Here is an 18,386-nt window from a genome sequence, read left to right on the forward strand (position 1 = left end):
GAAATCAACTGTTTTGGCATACTTCAGTTCCACTTCTGGTTTTTTATGACGAAATTTCAAATGAGAACACTTATCCATTGCCAAAAACATGTTCAAATGGTATAGCAGTTATTATATTTTGACAATTTAGTAATCACAACTCATTCAATGGCGTACTAAAGGATGAATCGCTAGAACTAAACAACCAGTAGAAGGATGGGTGCCATTCTGAAAAAACAGTATAGACTAAGATACCTAGATACATGGAAAGTAACAAACGGGGGGGCGGGGGGGGCAAGATACACAATTACTATTTGGTGAACTATTTCAAAAGATAATTTTTCTTTGTATTACCAATAAAGATCAAAGGTTTATGTTCAACTACTAGAAATGCTTTGGCATTTACAATCATTATCATCATGTATTAAGGGAAAAAGACATTCCCCTTAATAAACCAGTTCATCGAATTATAGCATATAGGTTCTTTAAAAAAAAAAATGACTTAATTTTATAAATCAGTCCTTGGCTATAAATTGAAGAAGGGGCCATGATGTCTGGTGTGCCTGTCACATACAAAGCCAGCCCTTTTTTAGAAAGGTAGTTCAGACAGTTTATTTAATGTTTAAACTGGGTAAATAAACATCTACAAACTCATGGTAAGATTTACAAATTCATGCTCTAAATAAATTTAAATTTGCTCCTCAAGTATAGCTAACTGGATTAACACACAAGACAAAGAAAATCACAGCAGGACTGGGTTTGAGGATGACTGACTGCTTCTGAGACTTTAACCTCTTCCCAAAGGGATTCTGTGAACTACATGCCAGCCATTGTCATGTTCCTTGTCCCCTCAGAATTACTAAACCAGGGTGATTTTAAGTCAACAAATACAAGGCAGTTGCCACTGCCAGGTGTTCCCAACTGGACAGAGCTCGCACTCTGGTTCACTGGTTCACTGAATATCAGTCTCACAGGAAGGGGAAGTCAGGTAAGACTGGGGGTCGAAAGTGGCTATTATATTCCATTCTGTACATTCCTGTCACCCAACATACTCTGATTTATTTATTTATTTTTTTTTTAATTCAGGGAACTTTATTGACTTTACATGACAAGGTGGGGCTCCTTCGGCCCCTCTTGTTCTTGAGGGGGTCTGGTGTGGAAACTGTCGAGGGGAGATTCTCAGTGAGGTGGGGGACTGAGTAGGCAGGGGCACCCCAGCAGCTAAGGGCCTTTCTCTTCCTCTCGTGCTCTGGCTGGGGCTTGTGGTCTGGGGGTTCTTACTCCTTGGAGGCCATGTGGGCCATAAGATCCACCACCCTGTTGCTGTAGCCAAATTCATTATCATACCAGGCAATGAGTTTGTTGAGGGCAATGCCAGCCACAGCATCAAAGGTGGAAGAACGGGTGTCACCGTTGAAGTCAGAGGAGATGACCTGGTGCTCAGTGTAACCCAGGATGCCCTTTAGGGAGCCCTCTGATGCCTGCTTCACCACCTTCTTGATATCACCGTACTTGGCAGCCTTCTCTAGACGGCAGGTAAGATCCACGACCGACACGTTGGCAGTGGGTACCCGGAAGGCCATGCCAGTAAGCTTCCCATTCAGCTCAGGGATGACCTTGCCCACAGCCTTGGCTGCGCCAGTTGAGGCAGGGATGATGTTCTGGAGAGCCCTGCGACCATCATGCCACAACTTCCCAGAGGGGCCATCCACAGTCTTCTGGGTGGCAGTGATGGCACGGACTGTGGTCATGAGTCCCTCCACAATGCCAAAGTTGTCATGGATGACCTTAGCCAAGAGGGCTAAGCAGTTGATGGTGCAGGAGGCATTGCTGACAATGCAGAGGCTGTTTTCATACTTCTGGTGGTTCACACCCATCACAAACATGGGGGCATCAGCAGAAGGGGCAGAGATGATGACCCTTTTGGCACCCCCCTGTAGGTGAGTCCTAGCCTTCTCCATGGTGGTGAAGACACCAGTGGACTTCACAACATACTCTGCGCCTGCCTAACCCCATTTGATTTTGGTGGGATCTCGCTCCTGGAAGATGGTTATGGGATTTCCATTGAGGACAACCTTCCTGTTCTCAGCCTTGACTGTGCCATGGAATTTGCCATGGGTGGAATCATACTGGAACATGTAGACCATGTAGTTGAGGTCAATGAAGGGATCATTGATGGCGACAATATCCACTTTGCCAGAGTTAAAAGCAGCCCTGGTGACCAGGCACCCAATACGACCAAAGCCGTTTATTCCAACCTTCATTTTCACCATGGTGCCTTGGGGATGTGGCTGGCGCTGCACTAGAAGAAGCGGCTGTCTGATGAAAGGGAGGACCCCATACTCCGATTTATATTGTTACTTGGAATGCACTTCCAACTTTAAAGGTCCTCTGTATAGGAAATCTGACTACTTGATTCTACAATCAAGACTTCCTAAAGTTGGATATCTGGTCTAGCTACCTTGAAAGCAATTTCCTTTAGCAATGTCCTGCCCCTATGTGGGAACACTCTGTTTAGCATGAAGAAGACTTATAAAGAAGTAACCATGATATAGTGTGAGAAGTGTCATAAAACAGTGCTCGTCAATATCAAATTAAATTTTTTTTACAAGTATGCTGATCTCAGACTAGATAAGCATAACTTTGGGATAATAGCATGAAAAATTAATTAAAACATCAATATAGAGGACCATAATCAGACTTCCAATATCAAGTACAGCAACAGCTTGGAATTCAGCCTTACAGAGTTCATGGTTATGTCCTAATAAAGATACCTCATTTCCTAAATGTGCCCTGACCAGCCTCTAGTCAATTCAATAGAAAGATGTGAAGGGCATAGATATTTCTATCCATTTTTTCATAAATTTTAACATTATAAATAACAAAATTTTTAAAACCTGAAACAATATCTAAAAATAAAACGGGAGACTGTCACAAATAAAATATCCGAAACTATCACAAACTGTTGTCAGAAACCAAACATAAACATGTCTTTGTTGACAACTCGAGTCATCACTACTGAGAAAGGGAATAGTCCAGAATGTTTTGAACCTGCAAGACACACCACAAAAACAGGGTCACAAAAAGAAACTTGTTTGTAATTGGACAGAAAAAGAGAAAGAGCAATGATGCAAATTTTTCCAGTTTTCTTGTTTCATCACTGACTAACCTAGAGGAACCACCCTGTTGTGGATTAAACATGATTTTCTTTTCATTGCCAATGGCAATCTATGATTATTTTTAATATAAACAGCTACCTCTAATTTCACGGGAAAATACCTAGTGAAAATATGTATTTTCCTGTAGTTTAATATGACACTTTGGAAAAGCAGAACTAAACTTGGCAGAGAAAGGCCATCCTCAAAACTAACAGAACAATGTAAGTATCCAGAGCACTAGAGATGTCACCCCTCTAGATCTATAATTTAATAATCCCATTTACATTTCCATGTACTAAAGCATAAAGAACTATAGTACAAATTCCATTAATCATCTGCATACAATCCTCCAATAACCAAATTCATCATTCTCTAAGAGACCTTAAAGCACCAAAGTTCAAAATGCTCCTTACTGACTAGTAATCATTAGAAACCTGTTTAGAGAAGTTATAAATATTTATTGACTGATGGAGGTCAACAAACAGAAAGCTTTTCAGTATCTTCCCCCCTCAAAAAAAAAAAAGACCCAGAGCCCCATGGAAGCTTTGCCTTGGTGTGCTCCAGAAGACTGAATGCAGAACACGGTCAGGAACGCCCCCACTGCCACACTTTCCTTCTGTCACGGCAGAAGGAAAGGGTGAGACCCTGATGACACTGAAGGTTCCCACCACCACGCACCATCACAGCACTGCTGCGGGTTGGCCTCTGCAAACCAAAATGACTCTGCTGATTCCTTTTTAATAACAAATAACATTTTACTTTTAAGATTTTTTAATAGTGGCTGAGAGGAGATATACACTGTTTTGTCCATATTGCCTTTGTGGACATATAAAATTGGTATGTCAGTGTGAAAGTATAATCAGCATCATTTAAATCAGTTTCACTGAGGCTCCAGCATGGTAGGGGCTGAGAATGAAAGTGCAAATAAAACATACTCTCTGTCATTATGGGAATTATAATTTGACAGGAGAAAATAAAATATAATTATGCAACTCAAACAACAGGATATGAAAAGAGTGACTAGGATGAAATTAGAAAAAAATCTTGACTGCCATTCTATGCCATGTAGCTTTTCTTTCCTAGGCCAGGGCTTACAAACTCAAATATCTTCAGGGGCCAGGTAGGAAAGGTAAGTGAGTAAAGTTGAAAGAGTGGCTTGACTATAGAGAGTGTTTCCCCACTAGGTAGTGGTGGTGGATTGTGGTCTTGTGGGACTGTGGGATGGTTTACTTAGATTTCTACTTTTTCAAGAGAAGCCAGAAATCTAGATGATTTAGTATAAGCTCCTGATTTTAATTGTTGGAAACTCATTAAAAATTTTTTTCTAGGGCAGCGCCTGTGGCTCAAAGGGGCAGGGCGCTGGCTCCATATGCCAGAGATGGCGGGTTCAAACCCAGTCCGGGCCAGAAACTGGAAAAAAAAAAATTTTTTTCTATGGGCCAGGTGGAGTGGCTCAGGCCTGTAATCCCAGCACGCTGGGATTACACTCTCAAGTAGACCACTTGAGCTCAGAAGTTCAACCAGACTGAGCTAGAACAAGACCCTGCCTTTAAAAAATAGCCAGGTGTTATGGCAGGTGCCTATAGGTCCAGCTACTGGAGAAGCGGAGGCAAGAGGATGCTTGAACCCATGAGTTTGAGGTTGCTGTGAGCTATGATGCCATAGAACTCTACTAAGGACTACAAAGTGAGACTCTGTCTCAAAAGAAACAATTTTTTCTACATATAAGGGCCAAACATAATGTGTTTATAGGCAACATTTGGACCTCTACTAAAGAAAAGACTTTCATTGATCTTTTTTTTTAAGCAGGAAAATTATGTGATTAGATTTACGGTCTAAAAATGTCCCTCTGGTAGTGGACAAGAGTAGGGTGAAGAGATGGAGGGAGATGGGGTGTTTAAAAAAACAGCAGCAAGAAAAGACTGTAGACTTAAACTTGGGCAGTACAAAATGCAGGCACAGCTAAAGTGAAAACAGAAGAGAAAACAGTGAAAATGGGAATGAATGTATATCCTAACGGAGGGAATGTAAGGAAGACCAGGATTAAAGAATTTGGACTTAGAACAGGATAAGGATTTTTGGGTTTTTTTTTTTCCTTTTCTGAAAGGAAGTTAAAGAATATAGACATATTTGAAGATGGATAACAGAAATTGAAGAAATACATACCAAATAGTCTCTATTATCTCAGTGTTAGGCAGAATTCTCTGATGTCTCGGAAAATTCCCATATCCTATAAAATCCTCTCCTTTTGGTTGTGGATTTTAGGAATTTGATGAGATATTTGAGGCCATGATTAGGCTAGATTATATGGTACAGCTGACTTATAAAAGTAGATAATTCCACTTGGGCCTGATGAAATCCAATGAGTCCTTTAGGGGACAGGGTTCTCATGAAGAGCAGGGATTAGACATGAGGGAAATTGTTGCTGTCTTTGAAGATGAAGGGTGAAAATGACCTCTAGAAGCTAAATTGGCTAATAGAAAGCTTGAAAAAGGAACCCGAGCCCCAGATGAGAACACAGCCCAATTAATAGCTTTGGTTTCAGCCTTGTGAGGTCCTGAGCAGAGAACCAGTTAGGCCAGGCCTGGATTTCTGACCTATAGAAACTGTGAGATAATAGATAGTTGGTAGTTGAGGCTGCTAAGTTTGTAATTTACCACACATCAACAGAAAACTAATGCACTTAACAGTAGAAAGTATAGATTTTTGAGTGAAACAACAGAGATGGCTTAAAGATGAGATTGATAGAACTACCATAAAGGAGAGTCAAGGTGAATTCGTTTTCTAGCAATCTTGGTCTCACAAGCTTTATCCAAATGTCACATAAGGCACAAAATAATACCCCAGAAAGAGAAATTACTTATGTTACATAAAATTTCAAATTGTATACTAAAAGGATTTGACAGTTACAACTAGGTTTTCAAAGTATACACCTATGAACAGATTGTGTAAGAAAGCAGGTGCATGTTGCAAGCTCGCAAGATACAATGTCACTAAGTTTTTCACTAGTAGTTAACAAACATGAAAAATGTCATAAATCATTCCTGAGAATTTAACACCTTTAGAATGGTCTAGAATCATAATTGCTGTAACCAAGTATATCTTCAAGTTCTTCTGTTCTGTAGAAAAAATAACTAAGTTTCTACTAAAACTCTAAAAATATATATATATATATGCATGCTTAATTAACATGCAAATCATAAAATTACTTCAGAATATACTTCAATAATTAGGATAGAAATAAAATTATGAAAGAAAAATAATCTGATTACAGTCCTTTGGCATTTAATCGTGTAAGTCTTTTGAAATCATTCTGTGTACAGTCATATTTACCATCTGGTTTCCACGGTAATAAACACACGGCCTGTTTTTTTTAAATACCCCATCCTGAAATGAAGAAGACTTTTTTTTCTCAATATCATACTACATACTAACCAAGCTCTCACACCCAGAAGAACACAGAAGATCAAATGTGTAAAAGAAACATAAGATCCACTATGATCCAGTTTTTAGATTTAGAGAAGAAAAATGTCAAACTTGGGCTTACATGGATGGTCCAAAGTGTCTTACTCTTTATCTCTTGAAAGAGACAAGGAGCTCATGACTTAATATGTCCATTTTGTTGGTTTTATGTTAGTAATCACAGCCTTTGCTTTGTGTTTTATCATTCTCATGTCAACTTTGGACTTTTATCCCCTAAAGAGAACAAAAAAACTCACCTTAGATTAAACATTACATTTTATTCTAAATCAACTACTGTAAAAAAAATCAATTAAATTCATGCCCACAATTTGAGCATGTAGAGAAAACAGAATTTAAAATGTAAAATTATCCAATCAGCATATATCAAAAGGAGAACAAAAGTATATTTTAATTTAGTAAAAAAAAAAAAACAATCTAAAAAAGCAAATAAACTATGAAACAAATGACAATTTTCCAAGAAATCAGAAAATAAATCTAAAATATATTTCTTTAAAAATAAAAGCACAAAATAGATGAAAAAATAAGAATAGGGAAAACATCACAAACAATTTACATTTAGATAATTTTAACTCTAATGTAAAGCAATCAAACACATCAGATAATTCACACACCCACAAATTGTCTCACGAGTATATTTTGGAGTTTGGGAGGAGGTTTCTTTGATTTGCTTTGTTTCGTTCTGTTTTGTTTTTTGATACAGAGTCTCACTATGTTGCCCTAGGTAGAGTGCCGTGGCATCATAGCTCTAGAAACCTCAACTCTTGGCCTCAAGCAATCCTCTTGCCTCAGTCTCCCAAGTAGCTAGGACTATAAGCGCCTGCCATAACACCCAGCTATTTTTTTAGAGACTGGGTCACACTCTAGCACAGGCTGGTGTTGAACCACTGAGCTCAGGCAATCCATCTACCTCAGCCTCCCAGAGTGCTGGGATTATAGGCATGAGCCACCATGCCAAACCTACACAAGTACGTTTAGATTAGTATTTGCCCACTATATTAAATTTATCTCTTTCTTCCTAATGTTTATGGTCCTTATGTTTTAGATATATTTCTTGTAAATCACACAAAGTTGGATTTTCCTTTTATAGAATCTATACTCTGTCTTTTAAAAGGAGTTTGTTATATTCACATAACTTATTTACTAATTTATACATACCAACTTGTTTTCTTGTTTGCTATGTGCTTATTTTCTTTTGCTCCACTTTATTATGTGTAAGATTCCCTGAAAAACAGCTTAATTATTTAGAACATACTTATGTTACTTTCCTTTATTTATTATTCCATATTTTATTTTTAAAGATTTTAAAAACCTTTTTTATTGTGGCTGCTAACTGTATCATGTTAGATCATTTATGTTGCTGGAATTTTTTATTATGAACTTATCTTCAGAGGGGGTATTTTTTCTATATGGCTCCCACCTGTATGGACTTTGCCTTAGATTCTGAATAGCTAAACAAAGGTTTTTGCAAGTGTCAGTAGTTATGAGAATCTCTCAGCTTGCGACACTGGTACTTTGGGGACAGTAAAATCTGACTCCATTCAAACACGCACAAAAGGATCCTTCCCCCACTTTCTCCTTTCCACCCCATCCTGAATTTCCTAATCTCCTACCACCACACAAGCATTGAAACCCAAGCTGAAACCCATAAACCTATACAGAAATCAAATGGTCCCTCTGGTCACTGCAGCATAACTCAGGCTCAGGCTTTGAGTTACATTTCCATTTTTGATCCCTAGAGATCCCCACCCCTTTTCTTGCCTCAGATTTTTATGTACCTGGAATGAAATGGACAATTATGTCATAGGTTCTGGTGTTGCCAGAAGTCCTGTTACTTTCATGAATATCATTTGATACTTAGTGAGAGCTCTGCTAGGCACAATGTGAATGACAAGAGAGTTATGATCTCTGCTCACTTGGAGTTCACAAAAGGCCTGAAGGCTGCAGCTCATTCTTCATTTTAAGCAATTTCACATGCCATATTAGCCTATTCCAGTTTTCAATTAGGATATAAAATTCTACAATTCCAAAGTATCTTTTTCATAATATTTGAAAGTGAATCTAACATAAATCAATAATGCCTATGATTATCTAAACAGAGACTTCTTTATCACCTCAAGAGATACTAAGAGACTTTCAGAAAAAAAATATATCCTTACAAAAGCTATGTTAATCTTATTCTCATAGGTTATGTGTATTCGGATAATAGTGTGTTATGTTAATTAAGTCATAGGTCAAGATAATTTCACATTTGTTTTCAGAGTGAAATGAAAAATGATTATAAATCTACATGTTTGTTCAAAGTTACAAAACTCTGTGATGTTATTTTATAATGAAATTAACTCAAATTCTTACCTAACCAGTTGGTAGTTTAACATTTCATATTATCAGGAGCTTTGAGAGAAAATACTTAAATTAATTAAAATTTAATAAAATAAACACATCAAGCCAGTTGTGGCTCATACCTGTAATCCTAGCACTCTAGGAGGCTGAGGCAAGCAGGTTGCTTGAGCTCAGGAGTTCAAGACTAGCCTGAGCAAGAGCAAGATCCTCATCGTTACTAAAAATGGAAAAACTGGCTAGGTGTTGTGGTGGGCACCTATAGTCCCAGATGCTTGGGAGGCTGAGGCGGGAGGCTGAGGCAGGAGGATTGCTCAGGCCCAAGAGTTTGAGGTTGCTGAGCTATGAAGCCACAGCACTTTGCCCAAGGGTGACTGAGACTCTACCTTAAAATATATATATAATATATATATATATATATATAAAATAAATCAATGCAACACAATCAGAATTAATATGATATCCATAAAGTGATTTCATATTTCTAACCAGTTTTTACATTGTCAACTACAATTATTACTTATGGCTTACTTTTAATAATTTATGATTTTTAACTAAAATTAATGTAATTCACAGACGCATCCTTATTTAATCTGGCAGAAAGTATGATAGATTGAAAGAAAATTTTTTGATTAATTTATGACTATCTTCATTTTCTTCCAGCTTTATTGAGGTATAACAGGCAAATAAAAATTATAAAAGGTAGATATAAAGTTTATATATAATTTAAAACAGTTTAACATAGTAAATTGCACATGAACTTTAAGTCCACGTGTATATATTTAAGGTATACAACATGCTTTCAAATTTGTATACATGTGAAATGCTTGCCACAATCAAGCTAATAACACATTTATTACCTCATGTAGTTAACTTTCTTGTCTATATGTGATGAGAACATTTAAACTCTACTCTCTTTGTGAATATCAAGTATACAACACAGTATCAATTATAGTCACCATGCTGTGAAGTGAAAGGAGACTTTTTTTAAAATTTCAGATTAATATGAGAGTAAAAACCATTAGGTTATATAATCTACACATGAAAAGCTAAAGTCAGAGTTGCAGCATGTCCCACACCCAGCATGGTATCCACTGACTGGGAAGCTACTACCTGCCACCCCCTACCCCCCGGCCTCCTCCTTCTTGTATTTGAGATTTTTCTCTCTTATGGGTCTGTGGCTATTAATCCCATTTCAAATTGGTATTGAATACATGTGATGCTTGTTTTTCCAACCTAGGAATACTTTGGAGAATATTCTGAAAGATATTTTTAACAGAAAGTAAATTTAATATATTATACTACCTGCCAAAAATATGTCTGGAATTGTAAAATTTTTAAATTTTCTTTTTCTCGATCTTACTAATGTCTAAAGTCTAATAATTTGGAGATTTTAAAAATAATTTAATGAAAATATTATTCTTTAAAATATGCATAAAAAATAATCTGCAGTACAACTTAACACTGCTAGAAATTTACTCATGGGCTCTTCTGATAGAATAAAATTCATTATATTCTGAAATTTTGAATTTTATGGTTACTTAAATAGTGAAAATCTGAATTTCCTCCTGTTTAGTAACCTTTTATATTGACAGAAGAGGTCCTTAGGGTGGATAAAAATAAAAGCATTAATTAATTTCTCTGTAAGAAATTAGCGTAGTTGTAAAAGTTATCCTTTAGCTTGACAACCAATGAGGTTTTGGGGGGGAGGGGAGTATTTGATTTGTCGTATTTAAGAATCTTAATGCCCTGTATTATAGCATTTCTTTAATAATTTCAAACATAAGACCTTTGACATGCTGGCTGAATTTCTAATGTATTACAAATTCTGCACATTAACAAAAATATAAAACCTTTCTAACAAGGCCTTTGATTTTCAAAGTGACATTGCACTCAAGAGACACGTTTACAATTCACTTTGTTAAGAATATCTCAAGTTAAGAACATTTTCAATATCCCCTAGAATTTTCTTACTTGATGTCCATTTCTTTAAAAAGACAAGTATTTTGAACACTTCAAAGGCTACTACAATGACAAGTACAAAACAAAGCCTCATATTATGTAAGAATGAATATATACATCATAGGGGGACAACTCTCCACCTAAGTATCTATGGTGGAAAATTAAAAGTCATGGCTTTCTAAAATTCTAGACTATTCCTTGTCATAGACACTTAGGAGTTGCTCATAATTCAGATATGAAAGCCATAAATAACAGGAACCTGTTGATATAATCCATGATTTACATTTTTATATGTGGTCTTCTCCCTGAATTTATCCAAACTGCAATGCTTTATTTTGTTTTATAGGGCTCTGTCAACAGACATATAAATATTGACATTTGTCCAATAAAATAGTTTCATTAATGAAGTTTAACTCTCAAATTTGGCTACGTTGAAGTGTGAGAGACACCAATGAACACTGATCAATCAGTCTGTGTGACTATAGGACAATCTAAAACAGAGCCATCCTTATTTGAGATACTTCCTAACTCCCCTTTATCAGGTGATCTTTTTTCCAGACTATTACATGAGAAACTCAACTGTTTGAAAATAAGCTAATGTAAAGAGGTCTGACATCAGACCTGAAAGATTCCAAAATAGCAGCAGGGGCTATCCCCAACAGCCACAGATGTCCACCACATGATGGCAACGTGGTGATCACCAGGGACGTGGTAGAGGTTCTCTGTTTCCATTGTTTGCATTGTAAGGTGTGAACAGCCATCTTTTCTTTATTTATGTTTCTAGAAATCCAGTAATTTGAGAAATGTATTTACATAGGAAAAAAGTACATTGAAAACAAAAAGGAAAAAGTTATAAAACAACTCGGTGGTAAAATCTGTGATATATTTTAATAAGAGTTAATCAAAAGCCTCCCCAATAAATTTCTTTCATTCTTCCGCAATAAGCAAAGCCATTAAAGAGGTGATCAAAAGGTCACTGAAAGTGGGAAACTCCATGAGCCATTATTATAATACAAATTGAATTAGAACACGAATCTAAAAATAAAGGAAGAAATAAAATGCAATTTCTTTTACTTTAATCCCCTTACCCCCATTCACCCATGAATAACTCAGTAAAGTTCAGGAACTTCATAGTCACTTAGTCAAAAACAACAGCAAGCAGAGTAACCTATCTAACCAACCTTAAGAGGACGTTAGCATCTTCACTGTGGAATATAAATGAACCTACATAAGCAAACTTGACTGCAACAGCTACTCAAAAAGTCTGCATAACATTTTGAAAACATATGCCAAACCAGTTTAAGATAACAGTACCAAAAATTGCCGTTACCAGCAAATCAAACATTCAGTGTGGCAAATTCATAAGAAATTATAAATTCAGATTCAAGAACAGGGTAGAAAAAAATGTAGCCTATTTACTGAAGTTTTTTATGCTTCTAGTAGCTAAGACAAATAAACTAAGTATCTTAAGTGAAGTTAAGAATAATAGTTCATGAGTAACCTGGAATAACTTCTTCCTCTATAAGTAACTAATTCTAATGAGGCTTTAACGAAAATAGACAAATATAAATTAACTTGAATTAAAATAAAGTAAATAGAAATTGGCTACTTTAATAAATATTAAGGGAATCCTTAACACTATATCAATCCAATATTATTTTTATTATTCTTTAATCTATTAAAAGGCAAGGCATCTTCTTAAGGTAAAATTTTCTGATTATTCATTCTGTAAGAATTTAAAAAAACTCCTGAGAACACTGTGACCACCTACTAGCTATGTTTCTTCCCATGTATCAGTTCCCTCATCTGAGAAATTGAGGTATCAATAGTATCTGCTTCATACTATTATTATTGTTAAATGATCTTATATTTGTAAGAGTGCTCAGAATAGACACCCAACTCACAGCAGAGCCATATAAGTGCCTAAAAATGACCAATTTAGAGTATCATGTGACAAATTTAAAAAATAATTACTTTCAAGTAACAATATGTAAACTTGGTCTCTTTCTTAAGTGGGGAAAGTTTTAAAAAGAAAGGATAGGTAGAGTTCTACACCATCTCTTGTAGCACTGAGATGACAGCAGGGTATAAACACCCAAAGATAAGTCACGTGAATACATTTAGAAAAAAGCAGGAACCCTAGTCAAAGGCAACTATAAATGCCTTCCTACATAAAAAGGCTATCTGATTAGAATGCTGAAAGAATACTTCCTGAAGTAAGAATGGAGCATCTTACAGAATAATACAAATAGCCAGGCATGGTGGCTCATGTCTGTAATCATAGCACTCTGGGAAGGGAGGAGTTCCTGAGATCATAGAGGTTCAAGACCAGACTGAGCCAGAGAGACTCCGTCATTGTGGTGGCGCCTGTACTCCCAGCTACTTGGGAGACTGAGGCAAGAGGATCACTTGAGCCCAAGAGTCTGAGGTTGCTCTACCAAGAGTGACAAAGAGAGACTCTGTCTCAAAAAAAACCAGAATAATACAAATAAAAGGTTATCAATCATCACACAATCACTGCACACGGTACAACAGTGACATATACATACACACGCCTATAAATTCATTTTGGATTATACAACATTTGACAGCTTGAAGCAAAGGGGCTGCTACTACAAATCCCTAAAACATTTCAAGAAAAATACTAAAAAAATGAAGAACTGATAAGATTGTTTTTCAATTAGACATTACACAAACATAATTGAAATAATGAATGCGCCAAAGAGTTGGGACATATGATCAATATATTAGATCATGAATTTGAAAGTTAATTGTACACTCAAGGCTACTTGAGTTTTTCCTTTTTTGTTCTGTCAAAATAATTTGATATTCCATGTTTGATGTAATAAAATGGCATGTCCTATCGTTGGAAGTTAACACTTTGCACAGCTCTCAGAAATATAATTATTTGATAAATTTAATTTTTCTTTAATTTCAGAAAAAGATTTCAATTTGTAAGATAAGATTCAGGATTGCTTCCATTACTTTTTTATTTTTAATTTTATAGCAAATATAGAATATTGCAAAAATGAAGAATAATCAAGCAGGGTTTTAAAAACTAGGGTCCAGTCTGCTTAAAATGTTTACATTTAATAAATTAGTAGGGTTTTTTTTTTTTTTTTTTTTTTGCAGTTTTTTTGGGCAGGGCTGGGCTCAAACCCGCCACCCCCAGTACATGGGGCCGGCGCCCTGCTCCTTGAGCCACAGGCACTGCCCAATAAATTAGTGTTTTTAAGACAAAATTCTATGCAATTATAATCATAATAAAAATTACAAAAGCTCTAAAAAATATTCACAGTGCAAAATAGGTAACATCTAATAATGGGATTCAAATTTTAAACTGGCAAAATAAAAATATATTCCTTTCATATATAGAATAAAAGGATATATTCTTTACCTTTTATATGTGTCAACAGAATGTAGTAGGTATGGCTGGGCCCAGTGGCTCACACCTGTAATCCTAGCACTCTGGGAGGCCAAAGCAGGTGGATTGCTAGACCTTACGAATTGGAGACCAGCCTGAACAAAAGCAAGACCCCATCTCTACTAAAAATAGAAAAACTGAGGCAAAAGGATAGCTTGAGCCCAAGAGTTGGAAGTTGCTGTGAGCTATGATGCTACAGCACTCTACCCAGGGCAACAGCTTGAGGCTCTGTCTCAAAAAAAAAAAAAAAGGATATAGTAGGTAAAACCTTATCTGGAAATAACACTAAACTAAGTATGAGGCCTTTCATTAACGTCAGTTTTGTCACCAAGAATGTTTTGATCCATTACCCAGTATTTTTTTTCATTACCCAGTATTTTGATGTATTACCATATATTTTACTTCTCACATTTTTATGAGAAGTTCTACTTCCACCTATACCCAAGTTTTCATGAATAATGAATAACTCTAATATTTTCCATAGAGGAAGACATTAGTAAACCACAAGAAAGTCTAAACCCATGTGAAATAAGACCATGGGTGATCCCTTGAATCATCACCTATTATCACAGCAAACATTGCTTCTTTCAGTATGCCAATCTGTTTCATATGGTTCTAGAACATTCATGAAACCTGGCTGCCTTGGATTGCATGAACCAGCACTCAAAGTCAAACATTACCACCACCCTGAAACTTCTCCAATGAACTCCATTCTCAATGACTAAAAGTCTTATTAAATTACAAATTACCTAAAGAAAGAAAATTATCTGCCTTGCAAATGGATAAAAAACAATTTGGAAATAAAAGCATTATTGGCTGGGAGGCTTATCAATATTCTCAATTAATGTGAATGGTTTAAATTGTCCTCTGAAGAGGCACAGGTTTGCTGACTAGATACAAAAACTCAGGCCAGATATCTGCTGGATACAAGAATCTCATCTTACCTTAAAAGATAAATATAGACTCAACGTGAAGGGGTGGTCATCTATTTTCCAGGCAAATGGAAAGCAGAAAAAAGCAGGCATTGCAATCCTATTCGCAGATACAACAGGCTTTAAACCAACCAAAATAAGGAAGGATAAGGATGGACACATTATATTTGTTAAAGGTAATACTCAATATGATGAGATTTCAATTATTAATATTTATGCACCCAACCAAAATGCACCTCAATTTATAAGAGAAACTCTAACAGACATGAGCAACTTGATTTCCTCCAGTTCCATAGAAGTCGCAGATTTTAACACCCTTTTAGCAGTGTTGGACAGATCCTCCAAAAAGTACCTAATCAAAGAAACTTTACATTTAAATTTAACCATTCAACATCTGGATTTAACAGACATCTACAGAACATTTCATCCCAACAAAACTGAATACACATTCTTCTCATCAGCCCAAGGAACACACTCCAAAATCGATCACATCCTACGTCACAAGTCTAATTTCAGCAAATTTTAAAGAATAGAAATTATTCCTTGTATCTTCTCAGACCATCATGGAATAAAAGTTGAATGCAATAACAACAGGAATCTGCATACTCAGACAAAACCACAGAAGCTAAATAACGTTACGCTGAAGGATAGATGGGTTATAGATGAGATTAAGAAGGAAATTACCAAATTCTTGGAACAAAACAACAATGAAGACACGAATTATCAGAACCTCTAGGATACTGCAAAGACAGTCCTAAGAGGGAAATTTATAGCACTGCAAGCCTTCCTCAAGAAAATAGAAAGAGAGGAAGTTAACAACTTAATGGGACATCTCAAGCACATGGAGAAGGAAGAACATTCCAACCACAAACCCAGCAGAAGAAAAGAAATAACCAAAATTAGAGCAGAATTAAATGATATTGAAAACAAAAGAATTATACAACAGATCAATAAATCAAAAAGTTGGTTTTTTGAAAAGATCAATAAAATAGATAAACCTTTAGCTAACCTAACCGGGAAAAAAGGAGTAAAATCTCTAATTTCATCAATCAGAAATGGTAAAGACAAAATAACAACAGACTCCTCAGACATTCAAAAAATCCTTAACAAATATTACAAGAAACTTTACTCTCAGAAATGTGGAAATCTGAGGGAAATTGATCAATACTTGGAAGCACACCACCTACCAAAACTTAGCCAGAATGAAGTGGAAATGTTGAACAGGCCCATATCAAGTTCTGAAATAGCATCAATTATACAAAATCTTCCTAATAAGAAAAGCCCAGGGCCAGATGGCTTCATGTCAGAATTTTATCAAACCTTTAAAGAAGAACTAGTACCTGTATTACTAAACCTCTTCCAAAATATAGAAAAAGAAGGAATACTACCCAACACATTCTATGAAGCAAACATCACCCTGATCCCCAAACCAGGAAAACACCCAACAAGAAAAGAAAATTATAGACCAATATCACTAATGAATATAGATGCAAAAATACTCAATAGGATCCTAACAAACAGAATCCAACAACACATAAAATTATACACCATGACCAAGTGGGCTTTATCCCAGGGTCTCAAGGCTGGTTCAATATACATAAATCTATAAATGTAATTCAGCACATAAACTAACTAAAAAATAAAGACCATATGAATCTCTCAATTGATGAGTAAAAGCTTCTGATAATATCCAGCATCCCTTCATGATCAGAACACTTAAGAAAATTGGTATAGAAGGGACATTTCTTAAAATAATAGAGGCCATCTACAGCAAACCCACAGTATGGGAGTACTGAATATCGTATTGAATGGAGTTAAATTGAAATCATTTCCACATAGATAAGGAGCCAGGCAAGGTTGCCCATTGTCTCCATTGCTCTTTAACATTGCAATGGAAGTTTTAGCCATTGTAATTAGGGAAGAAAAGGCGATCAAGGATATCCACATAGGGTCAGAAGAGATCAAACTTTCACTCTTCATAGATGATATGATCGTATATCTGGAAAACACCAGGGATTCTACTACAAAATTTTTAGAAGTGATAAAGGAATATAGCAATGTCTCAGGCTACAAAATCAACACCCATAAATCTGTAGCCTTTATATATACCAACAATAACCAAGCTGAAAAAACAATCAAGGACTCTATTCCTTTCACAGTAGTGCCAAAGAAGATGAAATATTTGGGAGTTTACCTAACAAAGGACGTCAAAGATCTCTATAAAGAGAACTACAAAACTTTAAGAAAAGAAATAACTGAAGATGTTAACAAATGGAAAAACATACCATGCTCATGGCTGGGAAGAACCAACATTGTTAAAATGTCTACACTACCCAAAGCAATATATAATTTTAATGCAATTCCTATTAAAGCTCCACTGTCATATTTTAAAGATCTTGAAAAAATAATACTTCATTTTATATGAAATCAGAAAAAAATCTCAAATTGCCAAGACATTACTCAGAAATAAAAACAAAGCAGGAGGAATCACGCTACCAGACCTCAGACTATACTATAAATCATTAGTGATCAAAACAGCATGGTACTGGCACAAAAACAGAGAGGTAGATATATGAAACAGAATAGAGACCCAAGAGATGAATCCAGCTACTTGCCGTTATTTGATCTTGACAAGCCAATTAAAAACATTCAGTGGGGAAAAGACTTCCTATTTAACAAATGGCACGGGGTAAACTGGCTGGTGATCTCCAGAAGACTGAAACTGGACCCACACCTTTCACCATTAACAAAGATAGACTCTCACTGGATAAAAGATTTATACTTAAGACATGAAACTATAAAAATACTAGAGTAGAGTGCAGGGAAAACCCTTGAAGAAATAAGTCTGGGTGAATATTTTATGAGGAGGACTCCCCGGGCAATTGAAGCAGCTTCCAAAATACATTACTGGGACCTCATCAAACTAAAAAGCTTTGCACAGCCAAGAACATACTAAGTATAGCAAACAGACAGCCCTCAGAATGGGCGAAAATATTTGCAGGTTATACCTCCAACAAAGGTTTAATAACCAGAATCCATAGAGAACGCAAACGTATTAGCAAGAAAAGAACAAGTGATCCCATCTCAGGGTGGGCAAAGGACTTGAAAAGA

At 36.0% G+C, this 18,386-nt stretch overlaps 1 protein-coding gene and 1 pseudogene across 6 annotated transcripts in view; both read right to left on the minus strand.

Annotated features, from left to right (window-relative positions):
- The window catches only part of XRCC4 (X-ray repair cross complementing 4), a 299,449-nt gene that overhangs the window by 192,695 nt on the left and 88,368 nt on the right, over positions 1–18,386 (minus strand). The gene's annotated exons all lie outside the window — the stretch shown is intronic.
- On the minus strand, positions 1,088–2,243 carry LOC128583190 (glyceraldehyde-3-phosphate dehydrogenase-like; annotated as a pseudogene).

The sequence above is a fragment of the Nycticebus coucang genome, chromosome 1 (assembly GCF_027406575.1).
Source record: "Nycticebus coucang isolate mNycCou1 chromosome 1, mNycCou1.pri, whole genome shotgun sequence".
NCBI lineage: Eukaryota > Metazoa > Chordata > Mammalia > Primates > Lorisidae > Nycticebus > Nycticebus coucang.